Source organism: Sphaeramia orbicularis, chromosome 22, assembly GCF_902148855.1.
Source record: "Sphaeramia orbicularis chromosome 22, fSphaOr1.1, whole genome shotgun sequence".
NCBI classification, from domain to species: Eukaryota; Metazoa; Chordata; class Actinopteri; order Kurtiformes; family Apogonidae; genus Sphaeramia; species Sphaeramia orbicularis.
In genome coordinates, this window is record NC_043978.1 from 21398612 (window position 1) to 21420530 (window position 21919).

A 21919-nucleotide genomic window follows, 5' to 3' on the forward strand; every position below is an offset into this window, starting at 1 on the left:
TCTGAAGCTGGAAACAGTAAGAACAGCCTTTGGAGAAGGTATTTTCATCTGTCTATACGCAAAAAACTGATTTACCTAACAACTGTAAGATGAACAACAATGAGATAACACAGCATCTGTGAACCGTTGTGGGGTTAAGTCACCTGACAGATGAAAACAGTTACAGAAATCTGATCAGAGTATTGTGCAGCAGCTCTACAGGCCCAGACACTTCCACTGGAAAACAAGGAAAGTTATTTACAGATGGTTGCTCAAGTCTTTTTCGACGTCACGTGTTATCTTTCTATATCAGCTCTCTGTTTTGAACCACATTTAATGCCATAAAAAGCAACGTCGCACTAATGTCAACTATAAGGAGAGGTTTTTATAAGCAGCCAGGTTTACCGTAGACCAGTGTTAGTTGAAGGAATGCCGACAAACAGAACATACGACATTCCCATGTGATCATACACACTTAAGAGGGTTATTTTAAGAGTCGCATCTATGGGAAATGTTGTCATCGCAGTTAAAACGAACACACAGAGATAGAGTTCATGAACACATCAGACAGGACTGTGACTTTTTTAATGACTGATCTGCAGAAGAGGAAAGGTCACACAGTCAGACGCTCCTCATTCTGTCAAATTATTTAGCATTTTTATTTATTTAACCCTTGTGTAGTGTTCAGATTTTTGTTATTCAGACAGTGTTCGTGGATATGGTGGTCCTGCTGCATTTGTGGGTTTTTAATTCAACATAATCAAACAATTTTATCTTCCATCCACACTCTGTCAGTGTAGCCCTCAGCAGCTCCTTTAGTCTTTCTTGTTCTCCCATCTCAGTCAGTTTCTAATTAATTGTCGCCCTCATTCTGGCCTCTTTAGCCATATTATTTGAAAAGGACGAAGAAAAGACTCACAAACCAATCTTCTCTGTGGCGCACATGAAAAAAAGTTACAAAAAACCCCCCCAAAACCCTGCGCTTCAACAAAACACGCATGCGTTGATTAAACTTAACTGAAACCAAAAGCGTTTCACTCTAAACCATACGTTTATTTTACTTTTAAAAAAGATACACTTTAGATTAATGCTCTGTAGTATGGACTTCCGGGTTTGTCAAACAATTTTATCTTAAAATACTCAACAAATGTTTACTTCATTCCAATTACAAGCAACATAAAAAGCATATATGTTTAATATTTGCCTTTGCTAGATCACATTTATGAATTAAAGTGCTACTCGTTTTTAGTTGTTTTTTTTGTTTGTTTTTTTAAATAAAACGTAATATAATCGAGATATGAGAGGGGGAAAAAAAAAAAAATTACTCATCATTTGTCTTTTAACAAAAAATGAAAACGGGTCCCACAGACCCAAACACCATACAAGGGTTAACCTTTATTTAACAAGTAAAAAAGCTCATTGATATTAAACATGTCTTTTTCAAGACTGTCCTGGCCAAGACGGCAGCAGAAGTTACACAAAAGGCTTGCGAAATCAGTCACATCTTTTAAATCACTTCTTAAAATGCATTTTTATAGACTTGCCTTTATGTGATGTTGTCTCTTTTCAATGTTTTTTTTTTTTAACTTATATTTTATTGTTTCATTTTAGAAATTTTACAACACAAAAAATCAGAACATAGTGTCAGTTGTCATCTTGTACACTGTAAGCCCGGACTTTGTATTTACTAAAATGCTTTAATTACAATCTACTTAAATGATTTAAGTTTTATTACATTACTATAAAATGTTAAGTATATTCTACTAATTTGTAGACATAGTGTTAATTTTGACTTAATGTGTGTATGCCAATATTTATTAGCCTTTTTGTGTTTCTTTTTGTATTTTTATAGAGCTGCACCATGAGTGAGAGCCATAGGACGAACAATGGCTTCACTGTTCATCCATGGTGATTTTTAACCAACGCAAACTTTTAGTACCTTGCCAAAGTACAAGCACCTTGCGTACTGGCGAAGTCCAAAGAACTAACTTCTGTACATGCTACAAAACATGACGTTGAATAATTATACACAGCAATTTACATTTCAAATGATTACAATTTAAATCAACTTGGAACTGAGTACAATGAACTGATGGAATTAAGTCTCATGATTATACAAAGCAATTGACAATGCAACAAACTTTAAGTTAAATTAGCTTAGCATTTAATGTGTTGTACTTAAAATAGCAATTCCATTCAAATCAGGCTTTTAAGTTTAATACACTCAAGTTTTTTTTGCTCATTACTTACATTTTTTAAGGCAACCGGTTTACTTAAATTTTTTGTGTAAATTCAACTTATCCGGTCTTACAGTGTATATTGTCCATTTTTTCCATCGATCTTCACAAGTCGCTTGCTGTAGTCTTATGATATACATAAGTCTCTCCATGTTGTGAATTTCTTCCACAATGTCTCTCCAATTATTTAGGGTAGGGGGGGGGGTCCTCTTTGCGCCATTTTTGTGTAATGGCTTTTTTAGACAATGCCAAGAGGATTTCAACCCTTTCATGCATGAATTATGAGAACCTTAATCAAGATTTTTTTTTTTTTTTCTTCTGGGTGTTTTTATTCCTCTTTAGGCATTTTTTATTTTTTTATGAAGCAATTTTCCATAGAGTTCCAAAAATGTCCACTTAACTGGACACCAAAGAAAGCAAAGACAAGTATTTACTGATATACTGTGTGAAAACTATGAAATAAGAACATTTTATTGCTGTTAATCTGATGTTTTTAACAAACTCTAATACAAGTTATTACTCACTTCATGGAGATAATATGCAAAAATAAAAAATAAAAAAATAAAAAAAAATCTTTCTGTTGTTAATTACAGTCTAATAACGGTAACAAGCAAATGACTTATACTCAAATATGTTAAATCCGGTTTATCAAGAACAGCAAAGTTCCAGTAATGTTATCAGTTGTAGTGTATGGGATGATGCATGTGTTGGCAGATATGAAACTAAAACAAAATCCATGAATATACAAGAGATCAGCTGTAGAATAATTGTCCACTGTAGTGACCATTGTGCATGAAAGGGTTAATCAAATACTCATCCTTACTTAGTATGTCCCTTCCTGTTCAATGACCCAAATATAACACAGAACATGTTCTTGGTAGTTCGTATCCCAATATTTTTCCAAGTTCTACACTGATATTATTCCAATACTGGGACAGTTTTATGCACTGCCAAAAAACATGCGCATGACCCACATCCTGCTCACCGCACACCCTCCAACAGGGCTGAGGTAATGATAGTGAAGCCTTTTGGATCTTTGGTGTTATAAAAAAAACTCATGATTTTCCAACAAAATATTTTCCAATTTCTGGAATTAGATGTAGTCACTTGAGTTTCACATATTTCATACCATGTATCATCACTTAATTCTACCAACAGTTCTTTTATCCATTTATCTCTAATATACAGAGTTGAAGCTGCTGTTCGACACCAATCCCTGATACAGTTTGGATGTCACTTTTCCTCCTTCATTCTTATGCGCTTTACCCACAATTTCAGTGATCTGGTTTATTTCACCTGGAAGGTCTGGTTTTATCTCTTTTTGATAATGGTCTCTGATCTGAAGGTACATACAGAAGTCATGATGTTCTAAGTCAAAGTCTTCTTTTTAATGTTTTTAATGTTGAATATTTCATTTTACCCTGTTTTGGTTCTTCATTTATACTGACATACATGTTTTTTTCCATTCCTTCATTTTGCATTGATCTGACAGCATCATGTTATGGTATTTCTGCCCTCTCCACTGCAATAAATTCAAAGTTAGTCATGTTTTCGTGTTTGTTGTGCTTATCTCTTCTATTGTGTTGTGTTGTTTTCTATGTTTTGATTCTGCTGTTTTATGAATTAATTAAATATGGGAAATTAACCCTTCGGTATCCCGTCCAGCAAGGCCCTTACTAAGCACCAAGTGTGCCTTTTTCGCACACTTGTGGAATAATGTCAAAAAAATTTTCATACAGTTTGTTTTTAATTCTTTTACACTTTTTTTCTATTTAATCAACTTGAGCTGTAAATAAAAATACCAAATACTCAATAATTGTCACATTTTTTTAACCCTTTAAATGCCATGTTTGTAATGTAAACAAACCATTTTTTTGGATGCAAAAAACAAAAAAAAAATTTTTTTCAATATACGACATAGAAAGTGGATCACATATTATTTGATTTTTTCATCCTGGCATATGTCAATGATGAACTCCAACATTGGTTAATTAGCATTATTATTTTTGGCGCTAGGTCAAATGTTCAAAAATGTTAGCATCTGTCACCAAGTGTGCATAAAATCCACACATATAAATCACACTCTTAAATATTATATATTGATTTATTTTTCTGCTTTAATTTGATTTTATTTTTGTAAATCAAGGTCAGCCCTAATCATACATATCAAATGGAAGAAATAGTGTGTTTTAGGCACACTTGGGAGACAGATGCTAGTCTTGTAATTTTCTTTTGTTTACAATGTGCAAATTTTAGTTGGCGGCCAGAATTTTAAAGATCATGCGAAAATGAACAACTTTTGAATTCTAACCTTATTTAAGTTGTGAAAAATAATAAGAAGTTTTTAAAACGAAGTACAAAGTGTGCCTAAATGGCACACCCGGATACCGGAGGGTTAAATATAGGAAAATACATGATTTACAATGAAAAAATGCTAAATAAAGAAGATAATATTACAATAAATAGTGATAAATCACTTAAGAAAGGTTAAATACAGAGAAAAATTCATTCGGGAACTGACACAAAAGTAGCTCTGGGTCTTTATGGGTTAAATCAGTAGGTGCTCTTGGTTGCTGGTATGTGTTTAGGTCTTTGAGGGTTAAATTCTCCAGGTTTTGTTTATAAATCAGTATAAAAGTGTCAACCACACCACATCCTACCAGGAAAGCCTCAGCACTTTTTTTTTTTTTTTTACAAGTTTGTGAACTCTATTAGAGTGGCGAACACTGTTCTTCTAAAAGATATTTCATCAGTTGGTGTTTTGATGATGGTATGTCCAGAATCTCCTGCAGGAGTTCATTTTTGGGTTGAGATGTAGTGAATGTGAACGTAGAATTCATGTCATTTTTACACTCCTCCAACCCCAGTGAACCCTCGTGGCCTGCGGATATAGGCGTTGTCATCCTGCCATCAGGTTTTTCCTTTAATTTGTCACCTGTCTGTGGGTGTTTGTGTGTTCAGTCCTCCTCAGTTGACCAAATCCTCACATCATCAACTTGTGACTTACAAAAACCTCCAGAAGCAGAGGTGACGGTGTGTGCTTTATGGAGCAATGACTGGAGTTATGGATGGGACCAGTGAGGTGATGGGACTGAAAGCTTTTATTGTTGAGGAAAGCGTGGGAGAATGCAAAACAAGCTCTGCCACTTGTCACCTGGTCTAGCCTCCTCTGCCGCCCAATCAGGTTTAGTGTCTTTTCCGCTGGATTGGTACTCACCCACATGAGCAGAAATCACAGTGTCTTCACTCACGCACCATGGGAAAAGAATTATGTAAAAGCAGTAAACCGTCAGATGAACCTGAATGGAACTGTTGGACAGTTGAAAAGGTCCTTCAAACAAAAAACTAAATACTGTCTGTAAAATATGCACCAAAAAAATCACTGAGAGTAAAATGTTAACAGTAAGAATTTCTTTCCTTCCTCCTTCCTTTCCAATTCTTCTTTCTTTCTTTCTTTCCTTCCAATTCTTCCTTCCTTTTTCTTTCTCTTTCTTCCAATTCTTTTTCTTTCTTTCTTTAATTCTTTCCTTCCAATTCTTCTTTCCTTTTTCTTTCTTTCCTTCCAATTCTTCTCCTTTTTCTTTCTTTCTTTCTTTCTTTCTTTCTTTCCAATTCTTCCTTCCTTTTTCTTTCTTTCCTTCCAATTCTTCCCTCCTTTTTCTTTTTCTTTCTTTCTTTCCAATTCTTCCTTCCTTTTTCTTTCTTTCCTTCCAATTCTTCCCTCCTTTTTCTTTCTTTCTTTCCAATTCTTCCTCCCTTTATCTTTCTTTCTTTCCTTCCAATTCTTCCATCCTTTTTCTTTTTTCTTTCCTTCCAATTCTTCCTCCCTTTATCTTTCTTTCTTTCCTTCCAATTCTTCCTTCCTTTTTCTTTCTTTCCTTCCAATTCTTCCTTCCTTTTTCTTTCTTTCTTTCCTTCTAATTCTACCTTCCAATTCTTCCTTTCTTTTTCTTTCTTTCTTTCCTTCTAATTCTAATTCTTCCTTCCAATTCTTCCTTCCTTTTTATTTCTTTCTTTCTTTCTTTCTTTTCTTCCTTCCTCTTTCTTTCCTTTCTTTTCTTTCTCAAAGGTAACTGCAAATCAGTATGAAGTTATCCTGCAGGATCACTTTCTTCCTATGTGGACATATTTCTGTGCTGATGGGATTGTCTGTTCCTGGATGATGTCATCAAATGGACACCAGGGCTCATTAAAGGCTTGGATGAATATGATATAAATTATCTATTAAGGCCTTCACAGTCACCAGATTTAAACTCGACTGAATATACCTAACCTGATGATCCGGTCGGCCCTCTTATCACCAAAATACCCTTCCTTCTTCCCCCTGCAGAAGGAGAATTTTATGTTCGTTTCTTCCTTCAAGTTCTCGCTGATCTGTTCACACTTTTACGCATACATTCACGTTCACAGAAACACACTTCCCTGTAAACCCAGACTCATCTGAAAGGAATCCTCCCTGAAAAGATTTACCGTCGAACCTGAAATGTGTCTTCAAGAGGAAGCAGGAAACAAAAACACCATCCTTTATGTTCTTAGTTTACAATTGCATTAAGCGTGATTAGGTCGGGCGTTCTCCTAAAACTACAATGGAATAAGTCATTATCTGTTGTTTTTATTACTGTTTGATGACTAATGACAGACTCTGATGCCCCTCCTGCTGAAAACACCAACACAAGAAACATCTGAGACCGGAGGAAGCATTGACACTAGTACCAGCACAGTGTTTGTCCTTTTAGTATGTTTGAGTTTAGTCAGCAGTTCATCAAGTTATGTTCCATTCTGAGAAATACAAGCCCCATTCCTTTGGGGAAAATCCAATCCAAATGTATCCATAAAGCATTTGACCAAAATACTGTGCAAAACCCAATAAAATACAGAAAAACAATAAAACACACTGCAAAACTACATGCTCACCAATGATGAATGAAGTCCTTTACTTAGTATTTAACTTTAACACATAAAGACCCAAAGAAGCACTGGTGACCAAAAGCCTCTACTGATGTAAACGTTTAATACCTGTTGATCCAATAATCCATTCTACCCTAACCATTCTATCTTAACCAGTCCACCTTAACCATTCTACCTTAACCTGTCCACCTTAACCATACTACCTTAGCCCGTCCACCTTAACCACTCCACCTTAACCAGTCCACCTTAATGATTCTACCTTAACCAGTCCATCTTAACCATTCTACCTTGACCATTCTACCCTAGCCAGTCCATCTTAACCATTCTACTTTAATCATTCTACCTTAACCAGTCCATCTTAACCAGTCCACCTTAACCATTCTACCGTTACCAGTCCACCTTAACCATTCTACCGTAACCATTCTACCTTAGCCAGTCCATCTTAACCATTCTACCTTAGCCAGTCCACCTTAACCACTCCACCCTAACCAGTCCACCTTAACCATTCTACCTTAACCAGTCCACCTTAATCATTCTACCTTAACCAGTCCATCTTAACCATTCTACCTTGACTATTCTACCCTAGCCAGTCCATCTTAACCATTCTACTTTAATCATTCTACCTTAACCAGTCCATCTTAACCAGTCCACCTTAACCATTCTACCGTTACCTGTCCACCTTAACCATTCTACCGTAACCATTCTACCTTAGCCAGTCCATCTTAACCATTCTACCTTAACCAGTCCGTCTTTACCATTCTACCTTAACCAGTCCACCTTAACCATTCTACCTTAACCTCACAACAGACGCAACCAGTCAACCTTAACCAGACCACCTTAACCAGTCCACCTTAACCTATCAATACATGCAAATAATTGGCGTAAAATGCAGTTCATTGTCTTTTCATGGTCGTCAGACATGACCCATTTGGACATTCAGGGGCTCCATAGTTACTGTGGAAACACCACCATCTTCTACAACATTGATTCACCAGTAAAATCCATGGAGTTGGATCAATGACAGTGGATGGAAACGCTTAGTTTATATTCAGTTTATATTTTACAAAAAAAGTCACTTTTTTCTTCAGTTTTCACTGTTTGTAATATCATGACCCTTTACTTTAATTTGAGTTTTTAGGAACATCTACATGACCAGTGAATTAAATATAGGAAAATACATGATTTACACTGGAAAAAAATGCAAAATATAGAGGATAATATAAGAATAAATGATAATAAATCACTTAGGAAAGGTTAAACAGAGAGAAAGATTCATTTGGGAACTGACACAAAAATAGCACTGGGTCCATCTGGGTTAAGATCAGTATTTGTTCAACCCTGAAAGACCGAAAGAGATCATAGCATCAAAAACAACTATAACTCTAAAACTTAATAGAACTTTTGAGCCATGTAAATAATTCAGGCCAAACACATTTTCTCAGCTTTTCAGCAACATCACGTGTCCCATTTGGATGTTCAGAAGATCCACAGGCAATGTGGAAACATCATCTCCTGCAACAGTGAGTCGTCTGTAAAACCCATGTAGTTTGACAAATGGCAGGAGTCGGAGATATTTGTTTTTATCTTCAGTTAAAGATTCATTGTTGCTGAAAAGTCAGTTATGCTTCAATGTTTTGCATTCTGATAAAACAACTTTTGAATTTGCTTTGAACATCCCTGTGATCAGTATAAAAAAAGTATAGGTTAGTACAATAAATAAAGTACTGTAAAAGAGTCTTACACCAACCGTTGTTGTTTTTACAGGGTAGAAATGGGCATACATATTTATTTCTCATTCTACTTTTCTTTAGATATCACAAGAAAATACAGGAAACATGTGCACAGCATTAATAGACACACAAAAACATAACTAAATGGGTTCTAAAGGTTAAAGTCAAGATTTATTGTGACCCCTGACCTCATGACAAGAAGCAGCGCAAACAATTAGAAGCATCTTTTTTTTTTTTTTTTTCACAAAACTTTGCAGGACCTGATGTTGCCCTCATTTCTGATCATTACGCTAAAGTTACATTTCATTTTACTTGATCTGACATGTGTTGAATGAAGCCTGGTATAAAACATCAGAAAATTAATGCAATAAATCTCATATTATCTGAATAAAATGGTTAAAGACATGGTAAGTGCAAAGGGAGGTCACACTAAACACGACCACTTTGGTTTATAGAAGCTGTTTTTCCCCTGAAACATTTGTTTTTTGTGATTTACATACTTCACATATATCCACATTGGATCTTAATACAGAGATTGAGAAATGCAAATGTGTTATCATTAAAATTTTACTAAATCAACAAACCTAATGTTAGCTGAGGACCTTTGCAGAGTACTTTTTATCTGCTCTTCAGTAAAAATTCAGAGGATGATATTACAATAAATGGTAATAAATCTCTAAATTGAGTCTAAAAACTACAACTAAATCTAACTTTCCAGGTCTTTAACGGTTAAGCGTGGGAAAGCTATGAGGAAAAGATGAAATATCAAATAGCCTTAAGAATACAAGGTGAAAAAAGTGTAACTGCATTTAGTTCCACATCACTGTAGCAGGTGATAATTCATAGAAATACCTGTTTGAGTCAATCAGTTTGTACACACTCTTTCACTCACACACACACACACACAGAGTTTCTGATTTTATTTCACTGAGGTGACACATTCAGCAGTCTCAGAGGACATGTATGAACCTGCAAGAGTTTCTGTTGTCTTCAAGCCAAACGCTGCTCCTTGGCGATTACAGAAACCTTCATGTTGGGAAGCGACTGCAGTACGTCTTGGTCACCTGTTCAACCTGTACAAAAGCACAGACTGTGGTGCAATAGTATGTACCTTATGCATTTGCACAGCTGCAGGAGAATCCTTTAGAGATTCACCTGGAAGGACGTGCGTGGTTTGATTTTATATCGACTCAATGCAAGTGCTGTGTTTTGGTGGAAAAAAAATGAAGCGTACCACATTAGCAGGAGCTCCAGAAAGGGGTTGGCAGCAAGTGACAAGACAGCCAAAAAGTTAACGTCAATCCCCAGAGAGAAAACAGAGAGGTTTCTGTTGAACCGGGGCCAAGAATCTAAGCCGGAGGGGGTTCGAAACAGTCACGATTGTGACATTAGTATGGTGGCCCTGAAGGGCAAACCACAATGACAAATCGCAAAGCACACAAGAAAAAAAAAAAGACGCACACAAGAAAAAGAAAATCATGCAAACAAGAAAAAAAAAACAAACACAAGAAAAAGGAAAATCAAGCAAACAAGTAAAAACACACACAAAAAGAAAATCATGCAAACAAGAAAAAAAAACAAACACAAGAAAAAGGAAAATCAAGCAAACAAGTAAAAACACACACACATACAAAAAAGAAAATCATGCAAACAAGAAAAAGGTCCTACCGGAAAAGGTGGGTACCTACCATGACCAGGATCTGGATATTGACTGGATTGTCATTCTGACAGGTGGGAAAACTGGAAGTTTATATTTAAATATGGTTGTCTGACGAAAACTGGCATAAGTATGCCCTGCATCAAAATAATCCCTGATAATTTCTTCGGTGGTAGCCATATTTAAATATAACCTTCCAGTTTTCCCACCTGTCAGAAAGACAATCCAGTCAGCATCTAGATCCTGGTCATGGCAGTTACTGTATCCTCCTTTTCCAGTTGAACCTTTTTTTGTTTGCGTGATTTTCTTTTTCTCCTGTGTGGGTTGTTTTTTCTTGTTTGCATGATTTTATTTTTCTTGTGTGCATTTTTATTGTTGTTGTTGTTTGTGTGATTTTATTTTTCTTGTGTGTTTTGCGATGTGTCGTTGTGGTTTGCCCTTCAGGGCCACCGTACATTTGCAAAGACATTGCATGTTTTAATGCAGATATTGATTGAAGTATATGTAGTAAAGCATGAAAACAAAAACAAAATTCCATTAAAAAATCTCTTCCTAAATCTGGGTGTATTTATTTTTATTATGTACATTTATTTACAATGTTAAAGTTGCGTAACAATGCCCTTGTGTATTTCTTTTTTTTTTTCTTTATTATGTACTTTCATTTGCATTACTGACATTCTCTATCAATATCTTAATGTATTTCTACCCCCCCCCCCCCCCCCCCCCCTTTTAACACATAAAGACCCAGTGCTACTTTTGGAACAGTTGCCAAATGAATTTTTCCCTAGATTGAACCCTCCTTAAGTAATTTGTCACCATTTATCATAATATTATCCTCTCTATTTTGCTTTTTTTTTTCAGTGAAAATCAGATATTTTCTGACATGTAATTCACTGATTATGTATTTTAATCATCATGCTGAGATTACATTTGAGAGTTATTATACCAAAATCAGAGAAAACTTAAGAAAAAGCAACTTTTTCTGTAAAATATACCATTAACTCAACATAAACCAAGTGTCTATTCATTGTCATGGATCAAACTCCAGGTGTTTTACTGGTGAATCAATATTGTAGAAGATGACGGTGTTTCCATGTTTACTACGGAGACTCTGAACGTCCAAATAGGTCATATCTGATGACCATGAAAAGATGACAAACTGCATTTTACACCAATTATTTACATGTATTGATAAGATTAGTGGATCCAAAATTATTAAACATTTTAGATCAGTAGATGCTTTTGGACGCTGGTGGATATTTGGGTCTTTATAGGTTAATTGTTATTGATTTTGTCTTGAGGAATATCTTGTAAAAAAGTAAAAATACTAAATGAAAAGTAAAAAAAAAAAAAAAAAAAATCTCTTCCTGTATGAAGTCAGTGATCTGTTTTATAAAATCGGATCTTTTTTTCTGTCATGTTGTTTCCTCCTACAGCTTCACGTCTTAATGTGTGTGCAGAGTTCAGCTCAGAGGGCGCGTGAGGCTGGTGTTAAAACAACATCTTTACATGTACGTCTATTGTTCACTGATCCACAGACCAGTCGAACCACCAACAGCTCAGTCCTTGGTCCATCCCAGGGTGGAGCAGAAAAATCACTGCAGTTGAAAAGCTGGATTAACCGTCAGCTTTAGTTTTGTCTAATGTTGATCAGGGTGTCCTTTAGAGAAATGCACATGGATATGTTCATGGTGACCAACAAATGAATAAAGACACAAAAAGTTTCAAAAAGAGCATCAGATAAGTGTCAAATTGAACTTGTTTTATCTGTATTGTGAAATCCCGCTATTTCATTGGTATTCAGCTGGTATTTTCTGTGTTTTCATTTATTTCTGGATTTTATTTTACAGGAGAGATGACAAGACGTCAAAGAAAGAGATATGGAAGGCCATATAAAAAATTTGTCTGTTGTATGATGAGATTTATTTTTGCAAGAAGTTAATTGGTAATATGTTATGATTTATGGGTTATTTTTGATGTATAAGGAACTGCATTAGAAGCAAACTATGTCATTATTTACATTGCTGGAAAAACTATGTCTTAGGAAAAAGGATGTGACGTGACAGAGGGATGTTCTGTTATTCTACTTTTTGTCAAGACATTGAAAAGTGTGTAATGTGGACAATTTTATTGTAGCACACAGTAAAATTACACTGAAGGTAAAACAATAACAAGTTTGTCCAGACTACAGGACCAGGACTCTAATGAATTTGTTTTATTTCGAAGTAGCATCAATACATTTTCTATTTATTTTATTTTATTTTAACTCATATTAGTTTTTAATTTTTATTTTATCATTACTTATTTTATATTTTGTGGTTGGACAGATTTACTGAAAATAAATAATATGTTTTATTTACTTAGACTTTCATATGTTTTTAAATGTCTTTGTACCTAACATTATTGAGCAAGTTTAAAAGGTTCAACATGATATAAATATTCCAATCTCTCAGCAGCAGTGGGCAGTCATGTGTCAGAACACACTGAGGACTAACAAAACTACTAACAAATCAACTCTTTGTATCCAGGGACTGTATCACTCACTAAATAAAGTATAAATCCAATTGTTTATGTAGCATATGTGTAATTACGATTTGTCATTAATTAGTAATTAATTTGTAATTAATTTGTAATTAATAAGTATGTAATAACAGGCTAATGATCAGAAGACTAGGACTGACTCAAGGAGAGAGAGAGAGAGAGAGAGAGAGAGAGAGAGAGAGAAAGACTGAGGGTTGCGTTTAAATAGGTACCATGTATTGAAAAAATAAACAGTGAACAACAACATATAACTGACAGTGCAGTAGTGAATAAACAAATGAAAGAAAGCTGCGGCAGTTCAATTTGAATAAGAATGCAACACTATAGTTCACAAACTGATGTGTTGACCAGTAGAGCAACAAAAAAACAAGAGTCCCCAAATATAAAGTTTGTACAGTTCAAAACCCACACTGGGATTTTATGAAGATGTGTCTATGGATCCAGGTATGGCAGTAGAGTTTGTGTTAGAAGGGGGAAACCTTTCAGAAGTGGGCAATGAGTGAGTATGTGTGGGGTGGAGTGTGAAAAATGGTTGTGGGCTGAAGGAGCCCTCCTACCAGCCAAGCAGCAGGATGCATTAGGGGGTTCTTCGCACTGGGTAAGTGCAACTGTTGAGTTTGTGGGCTAGGCTCAAAGCCTGGTTCATTAGCTCGCCATCGAATAGAATAATCACAACAACCTGGACTGTATAGAGAACAGGATTCAATTACTGAACAGACCAACAGGTTACATCCAGTGTGCACACAAAATATCACCAGCTGTATTAATTACTTAATCAAATTCAACCAATAGTGTATTCATTCATCCAATGAATATACATCAATCATATTTTAAAATAAACAACATTCAAAATTAATTAAACATGAATCCATGCATTAATCAGATCATTTGTACCATTAGTTAGGGAATGAAAATAAATACCCAATTAATCTTCAACTCAAGCATTAATCAAATCATTAACACAGTTGAATAAGTCAGTATTTCATGAAAATAAATACACAATACTATTCATTAATTGGTCATATCATTAATGCAATAAATAAGTTCATGTCACAACTCAAATTAAACAGGCATGGACATTAGGTTTGAGGAAGACCTCGTTTGGAAGCAGCAGCAAAATCACCAGCTAACCACATCATATGAATTAATTAGCTGCGGCTAAGCTAGCGCGGCATCAACTCACCAATTCGGGTGATAACTTCGTCATACCGGTCCGTTTAACGCGGCTTGGGTCTTGGTGGACGGCTCCTAAACACCACAATGTGTACACTGAGCGTTAACTTATTTGTGGTTATAAAAGAAGTGAAGTATGTTCAAACCAACCTTCAGCGTGCTTCTCGTATAGCGTCTCTGCTACACCTGAGCATTAACTACCGTGTGTATGGAGGGTATGTATTTACGTCACTTCCCCCCGGGCCACGCCCCTCTAAGTCAGGCTGAGTGGCAAAAACCAACCTGCTCAACATGACCGAGTATAGCAGTAAACACAGCCAGACCAGCAGGGTACGACTTTATTCTTGAAAATTATGATATTTTTCCCACCTGTTTTTAAATTACTACATTATTCTTGTAATATTATGGCTTTATTGTCGGAATATGATGATTTTAATCTCATAAACGAATGACATTTTTGTTAAATTATGAGGGTTTTTTTTTTTTTATAACTACAACTTTATTCTCATAACATTGTGATTCTTTTTGTGTTCGACTTTATTATCATAAAATTATGGGTTTTATATTGATATTTTATGACTTTATTCTCGTAGTGACAAGCGTTTTTATTTTCTTATATGGCTCTAATACTCCGTCGTAGCTTTATTCTCCAGTATAAAAACTGGAGAATAAAGTATTATTTGAAAAACTGGGTTAGCCTCAGTTTAAGTTAGTTTACTAATCATGTAGGAGCACAAGGTTCAGAATCACAACATGAAGACAAAAACCATGAAAGATCTGATGATGAAACTAAGAGCTTTACTAAGAAATAACATTAGTCAAAACAGCATGTCATTTAAGGTACGATTTTACCCAAAAATACAGCATAAATCCACAAATCTAGGTTTGGTTTCCTGGATTTGTGGAGCCATCTACTTCTCTTTTCTTTGTCTTTCGGTGTCTGTAAAACGATAGCTCTGACTGCTTTTCAAACCTGTTCATACAATCAATCGCACAACAGCTCTTCCCCATTTTTTATTACATATTGTTCTTAAGTTTAGACAGTATTGAAGCCAACACTGCCACTCATCTCTCTTTCTGCCACTCAGTGGGCGGAACCGCGGTGACTTCTGCTAGTGGTGACGTCACGTACATACCCTCTATATAGGAGCAGTGGTTGGTTTCACCCCGTCACGCGACTGAAGCGTGACTGGCTATACCCTATCCCATGATTGCATGACGTCCCCAACGCCAACACATTCAACATAATGAAACACCATGAAATTATAATCACACTCACTGGAGACAGACATGAATTAAAGTGATATATACGCAGTTTTATCACCAGGGTTACATTTACATATATCAATATTATGGTACCATCAAGTTTGATGGTGAAAAAAACACCAAAAAAAATTCTCTTATAATCTTCACAAGCTGCGTCAACTGATAGTTTACATTAATGCTCTGTTATCTTAGCTCTGCTTTTAGACAGAAGACAGACACAGTGATTTTCTTTTCATGGAATATCAATTATTTTTCCAAGATTTCAACAGATTTTATTTGGAAAAAGAAAAATAGTGGTAGGCACTTCAGTGGATCAAAAAATACAACATGTAAATGTGTATAAAGGAATAAGGCACTCATCAAGGAAAGAGGTAAAATGTATGAAGAACAAAAGGGTCAAATGCACTATGCGAAAATAAAAAAAACATAAATAAATAATCATAATAATCCATCGTCAATGTTCAACAAGTAAGTCGTGCAAAAATACAACAGCTGGAACAAGTCCAAAGCACTCTGATGCTCATCATTACCTGTATATGATGTATAGTTTTTTTCTATAACAGTCCTTTTTGCCCTTGTAATTCATCATATTTTCTTAATTTACATTTTTCTTGTTGTTGGGAAAACTGGGTTATTGTCATCATCAATTTAAATTCAACTCTCCATTGAATTTCAATAGCAGAAACATTTTGTGTCGTTTGCACATAAGAAACACTGACTTTTCACGACTTTATCACATTATTCTAATAATTATTTCCAAAACTGTGGCTCAATAAGGGAGTGTAGCTTAAACTGAACCTGTAAAAAAAGCCAAAAAAACATTTAATCCTTCAATTAATCACAAACATTCCTTAGCAACACATAAGGACTTGAAGATCTTTAATCTGATAAACAAAAGCAAATGTACTGGAGTAAAAACTACAATATTTGACTCCAATGTATAGTAGAAAAGAAGTATAAAGTATAGGTTCTTTAAATTTGCTCTTAATGTCAGACTGATGACATGAAACAGTGACAGATTAATAGTTCTTATTTGTGACCAGTAGAGGGCAGTGTATGATAAGTCTAGTGTTTCCCTCATGCTCACACGGTCCTCAAACGCACCACTGCTGTTGAAACAGGTTGTATAACACTACTGTTTTGTGTTTTTCTTTCTTTCTTTCTTTCTTTCTTTCTTTCTTTCTTTCTTTCTTCCAATGTGCTTTCTGTTCTGGCTTCTACGGGCAGTTGAGCTTTATCCACTCATCTGCATTTCACACACATGAAACTACACACAAATAGAAAGGGCTTTATATTCACACGGCCTCTATTTTTATGCAAATGACTTCCTGTACCATAGTGCATTGCAGCTCTTGTCTGGGGAAATTAGCTGAGTGCTGTTACTGACGCTGATAGAAGGCAGTGTTTGATATGTACCCCACTGGAGGCCTCTTATTAGCTCATTTTCTCTCACTTGTGCATGAATTCACACAAACCTGCACTGTCTCTGACACCGTCTTTGTCTCTTTCGTGTTCACCCTCTCATGAATATTTCACCATTTTCATCCTCCTGTTTTTTTTGTTTTTTTTTTTTCACTCTCATTGGCTTCAAGAGCAAAACCTGTTCTGTTCGTCCCTCATCCTACTCTCACCACCTTCCTCCTCTTATCCTCTTATCTTGATGACAGGAGGTGTGGTAAATATTGATCTTTTTGTGTCTCTGTTTGTGCCTGTCATGTACAAGACCAGGACTCACGGTGTAATGAACTGAATGAACACCCAGGGGTTCACAGTTGATCAATATGATAAGAAATCTACGACAGAAATCTATGACACTATGGATCTTTTTTGTTAAAATGTAGACAAAGACACATGCAGGGAGGATAGACGGATAGATGAGAAACTCCAGGGAGGATGCAGGAAGCAGGATATCAAGACGGGAAGTGCAACAACAACGTCTTTCCCTCCCCTGCTGTTCCTCCTCCTCCTCCTCCTCCTCCTCCTCCTCCTCCTCCTCCTCCTCCTCCTCCTCCACCTCCTCAACACACACACATCTTCCCATGTAATTCCCCTCCCTCACAATACTCTGCAGCCACAACGTTGGCGTGCCAGTGGTAGCCATGGAAACCACTGCATGCCGGCTGCTTGAAATGCACCCATGAAAGCAGGACTATCCAACTGTATGAAAAGAACGGTGGAAAACAGACAGCATTCATCACCATGACGAGGGGAACTTCAATTTTACTGCACATACATCAGGTTTTATCTGAGAATAGCAGCTCATTTCATTTCCTTTATGGTCGTTATTGTAGACGAATGTGTTAAAAATAAACACAGAATGAACAGGTTCTCAGAGAGGGTTGATAGAAGTTCCATGTCCTGCATTCTGGTGAATTCATGCATCAGTTTTTGCCTTTAATGCATAATTTTATGGAGAAGTTTTATTAGTGTTGGGCATATAATTTCTTTAAGTCAACTAGTTACACTAAGTTAAGTAATAATAATAATAATAATAATAATAATAATAATCTATATTATAAAAGGGAAGTGGACTCTGTGTGTGTCTTGGGCATCACCCAAACTTACTTGCATACTTACATAATTTTGGTCAAAGAAGAGACTAGCGAAAACATCAAGTTGATAGGACAAATATTTTAGAAGATATTAATAATCTTGGAATACAATAGTCTTACAATTACGTCCCAGAATCATGGAATCATTGTTGAAGTGGGTTACCTAGCAACAGATAAACTATAGGGCCACGTTGCCATGGTGTCACATTTCCTGTGCCAGCTGAGAGGGTATTCAACTGCAAATGCCAGTGGAATTTACCAAAAAACTGAACTGTATCAGGGGTACGTTTATCACATCAACATTTATACCACATCTAGAACCTGTGGTTCTCCACGGGTCTACGTGCTAGTGATGATAATAATAGTGATAATACTGGTTTTAACAATAATGCAAGTAATAATAATAAAATAAAATAATGAAACTCTTTAGTTCTTATTGCAAGAAAAAATCAAAACAAACAATATTTTTTCCACCTATTTTATTTTATTTATTTGGACATCTACTCAATCATTCATTAGTTAGTTGTGTATAATATAGATTTTATGCTCATTTATATTTTATTTTATAAATCTTTTACTGTTTTTATTCTGTAATTCATCTGAGTATGCTCGTAATGTGTTTTTTTGTTGTTGTTTGTTTCTTTTAGGTTGTTTTGGGTTTTTTTCTGTGATTGTGAATGAGTCACATTGAAGAAGATTCACTTTATACAGATATTAAAGTATTCTGAAGGAGTGAGTGAATGACAATTTGACCTTTTTTTTTCTTTTTTTTTTCTTTTTTTTTTTACACTTTCAGGCTTAATATCTTATATATTCTATATATATATATTCTATATCTAATATCTTTACTAATTGATAATTGGTGCATGTCCCTGATTTTATAATTATGTAAAGCAGCAGTGCAAAACCTCAAAATATACATTTGGTTCTTATGCCAGAGGTCCAGAATGTTGGTAGTATGACCAGAATGATCAACACAGATTCTTTTTTTTTTTTTTTTTTTTTTGTACTTTTTATTAGTTTTTTAAATTGTACTTGTGCTTATTGTACTGTATATTTCTTATATGCTTTTCTTTTGGTGTTCTGTTTGCCAATTTGGTATGTGTGTGTTTATGTGGATGTATTTGTAGGAATGCCACCTGGATGGGGGTGGGGTGGGGGCAAGTTCACAGATTTTAAAAGAAATGCCTTAATGATGTCAATGTTGTTATGGAAAAATGATAAATAAAGTTGTTAAAAAATATACATTTGATAAAAATGTCCTGTCCTGAGTCCCATACCTACAAAATTACATCATGAAACAACAAACTGCAACCAAAAAAAATAAAGTACTGATGCCCCACCCTACCCCCCCCAAGTCATGTCTAGCACTCTAACAGAGGTTTCTAAGTTGTAAACAGAACCTTGTATCACTGAAACCCTTTCACCATGAAGGAGAGGAGAATCAGCTGAACAAGCTGATGTAACTAAGCCAACAAAATGGGGAAAAACAGCAACATAAAACGGTTTCTCTGGATTTGAATGGTAGTCTGATTTATTATTGGGTTTAATATGGCAGTTGGCTGTCACATTGAGGCTCATAGTTCATGTTCTGTGAGTTGCTAGGCTTTAGGAGTCACATTGTCTGAAAGAGGAGGAATGTGGCTATATTTGCTATAAATATGACGAACTGGTTGTAAACAGTAATGTGGCTCCAAGTAAGTGGTGCATTTGATACCATGACTTCCCATTAGAAATGAATGGGATAAACGTAGTAATGGAACGTAAACAGCACTGATGGAGTCACACAAAGACTCACAATTGGGAAAATGTCTACTTTTAGCAACACTGGAAGCCAAAGCGGAGACACACAGACTGGCCTTTTATTCTGTCAGTCTTCCTTTGTGTTTGTTGTACCAGGTGTCAGCCAGATTACTGACCAGTCGGCAGTGACACATTCCTCTGGCATCCTCCCTCTGTCTGCATCGGACGCCCTTCGTCTGCCTGTCTGCTTCTGCCTTTATATGCACCACATGACCTCACTGCCCAAAAAGATCATGCGGGGATGTCATTGAGCATGTCAGTCTGTTTTTTTTTTAAATGTAGTTGGTCTCCATAGCAACAGTCAAAGACGAAGAGGAGGGAGCCAGGTTTGTTGGGATTAATCATGATAGGATGCAGACCATATCAGACTCAGAGTGTGAAAAGGAAAAGATGCTGAGATTGGCTTTGCAACATTCTACACTCATTAAAAAGATCATGTGGAGACTGTTCCTGAATGTCTGTACTAGATGTTTTCCTCCAGAATGTAAAATAAAATAGAAAGCCATTAAAACAACGAAGATACATTAGATACATGCTGATATTTGAGATTCAGGTTTGTGTTTGATATGGTTAAGACTGATAAATGTGAAGGAAAGAGGTTAGAAAACTGGTGCATCTGTGTCATCATAGAGTAGGGTCACCTTCAGAGGAGGGGAGGGGAGAGGAGAGGAGAGGAGAGGAGAAACGAGGAGAGGAGAGGAGAAACGAGGAGAGGAGAGGAGAAACGAGGAGAGGAGAGGAGAAACGAGGAGAGGAGAAACGAGGAGAGGAGAGGAGAGGAGAAACGAGGAGAGGAGAAACGAGGAGAGGAGAAACGAGGAGAGGAGAATTGAGGAGAGGAGAGGAGAGGAGAGGAGAGGAGAAACGAGGAGAGGAGAAACGAGGAGAGGAGAAACGAGGAGAGGAGAAACGAGGAGAAACAAGGAGAGGAGAAACGAGGAGAGGAGAAACGAGGAGAAACAAGGAGAGGAGAAACGAGGAGAGGAGAAATGAGAAGAGGAGAGGAGAAACAAGGAGGGGAGGGGAGAGGAGAGGAGAAAAGAGAAGAAATGAGGAGAAGAGAGGAGAAACAAGGACAGGAGAAACGAGGAGAGGAGAAACAAGGAGAGGAGAAATGAGGAGAGGAGAAAAGAGGAGAGCAGAAACGAGGGGAGGAGAAACAAGGAGAGGAGAAATGTGGAGAAGAGGAGAAACAAGGAGAGGAGAAATGAGGAGAAGAGAGGAGAAACGAGGAGAGGAGAAATGAGGAGAAGAGAGGAGAAAAGAGGAGAGGAGAAACAAAGAGAGGAGAAATGAGGAAAGGAAAGGAAAGGAAAGGAAAGGAAAGGAAAGGAAAGGAAAGGAAAGGAAAGGAAAGGAAAGGAAAGGAAAGGAAAGGAAAGGAAAGGAAAGGAAAGGAAAGGAAAGGAAAGGAAAGGAAACCAGAGAATAAAGGAGATGAGAGGAAAGAAAAGGGAGAAAAGAAGAGCGTAAATGAGAGAAGAGAGAAAACAAAAACAAGAAGAAAGGAATCAAGAGGAGAGAAAGGGAAAGCAAATGAGGAAATAAATGAGACAGAAGCACAGGAGACAAGAGGAAAGGAGACACAAGAGAAGACATGAGAGGGGAGGAGAAGAAAGGAAGTGAGAGGAAAGAAGAGGAGAGGAAGTGGAGTGAGAGGAGAGAACGAAACAAGAGCAGAAAAGAAGAGTGGATGAAACAAGATGGGGGGAAAATGGAGGGGGAGAAAATAGAAACGAGAGCAGAGTGCGCGTCATCAGAGCAGAACGTGACCTGAGGCCTGGACGCAGATTGAAGCTTCTCTCTCCTTTACCGTCTGTGCTTCTCAGCCTTTTAGTCACATTACCTCAATGAACCACAGCCCGGACACTGACAGATTTGGGATGAAGTAAAGTCCATACAGACCTTTAGAAGTGGATTCAGTAGCAAAATCTGCTCCAAACAGACAATAGACAACATCCAATACCACTCATAAATGTCAAACAAACACACAAAGAACTACTGATAAACCTCAACATACAGACTAACAAAACACCAAACATGTTATCAGATTTTCCATATTTGGGTCATAAA

General features: G+C 36.4%; 1 long non-coding RNA gene across 1 annotated transcript; it reads right to left on the reverse strand.

Moving 5' to 3' along the window:
* Positions 1-759: 759 nt before the first annotated feature.
* On the reverse strand, positions 760-18428 carry LOC115413967 (uncharacterized). Its single transcript, XR_003934529.1, has 3 exons — positions 18418-18428; positions 2245-2251; positions 760-1083 (listed from the first exon to the last, which is right to left on the reverse strand). It is a non-coding gene; the product is annotated as an uncharacterized LOC115413967 (long non-coding RNA).
* Between the last annotated feature and the right edge of the window lie 3491 nt (positions 18429-21919).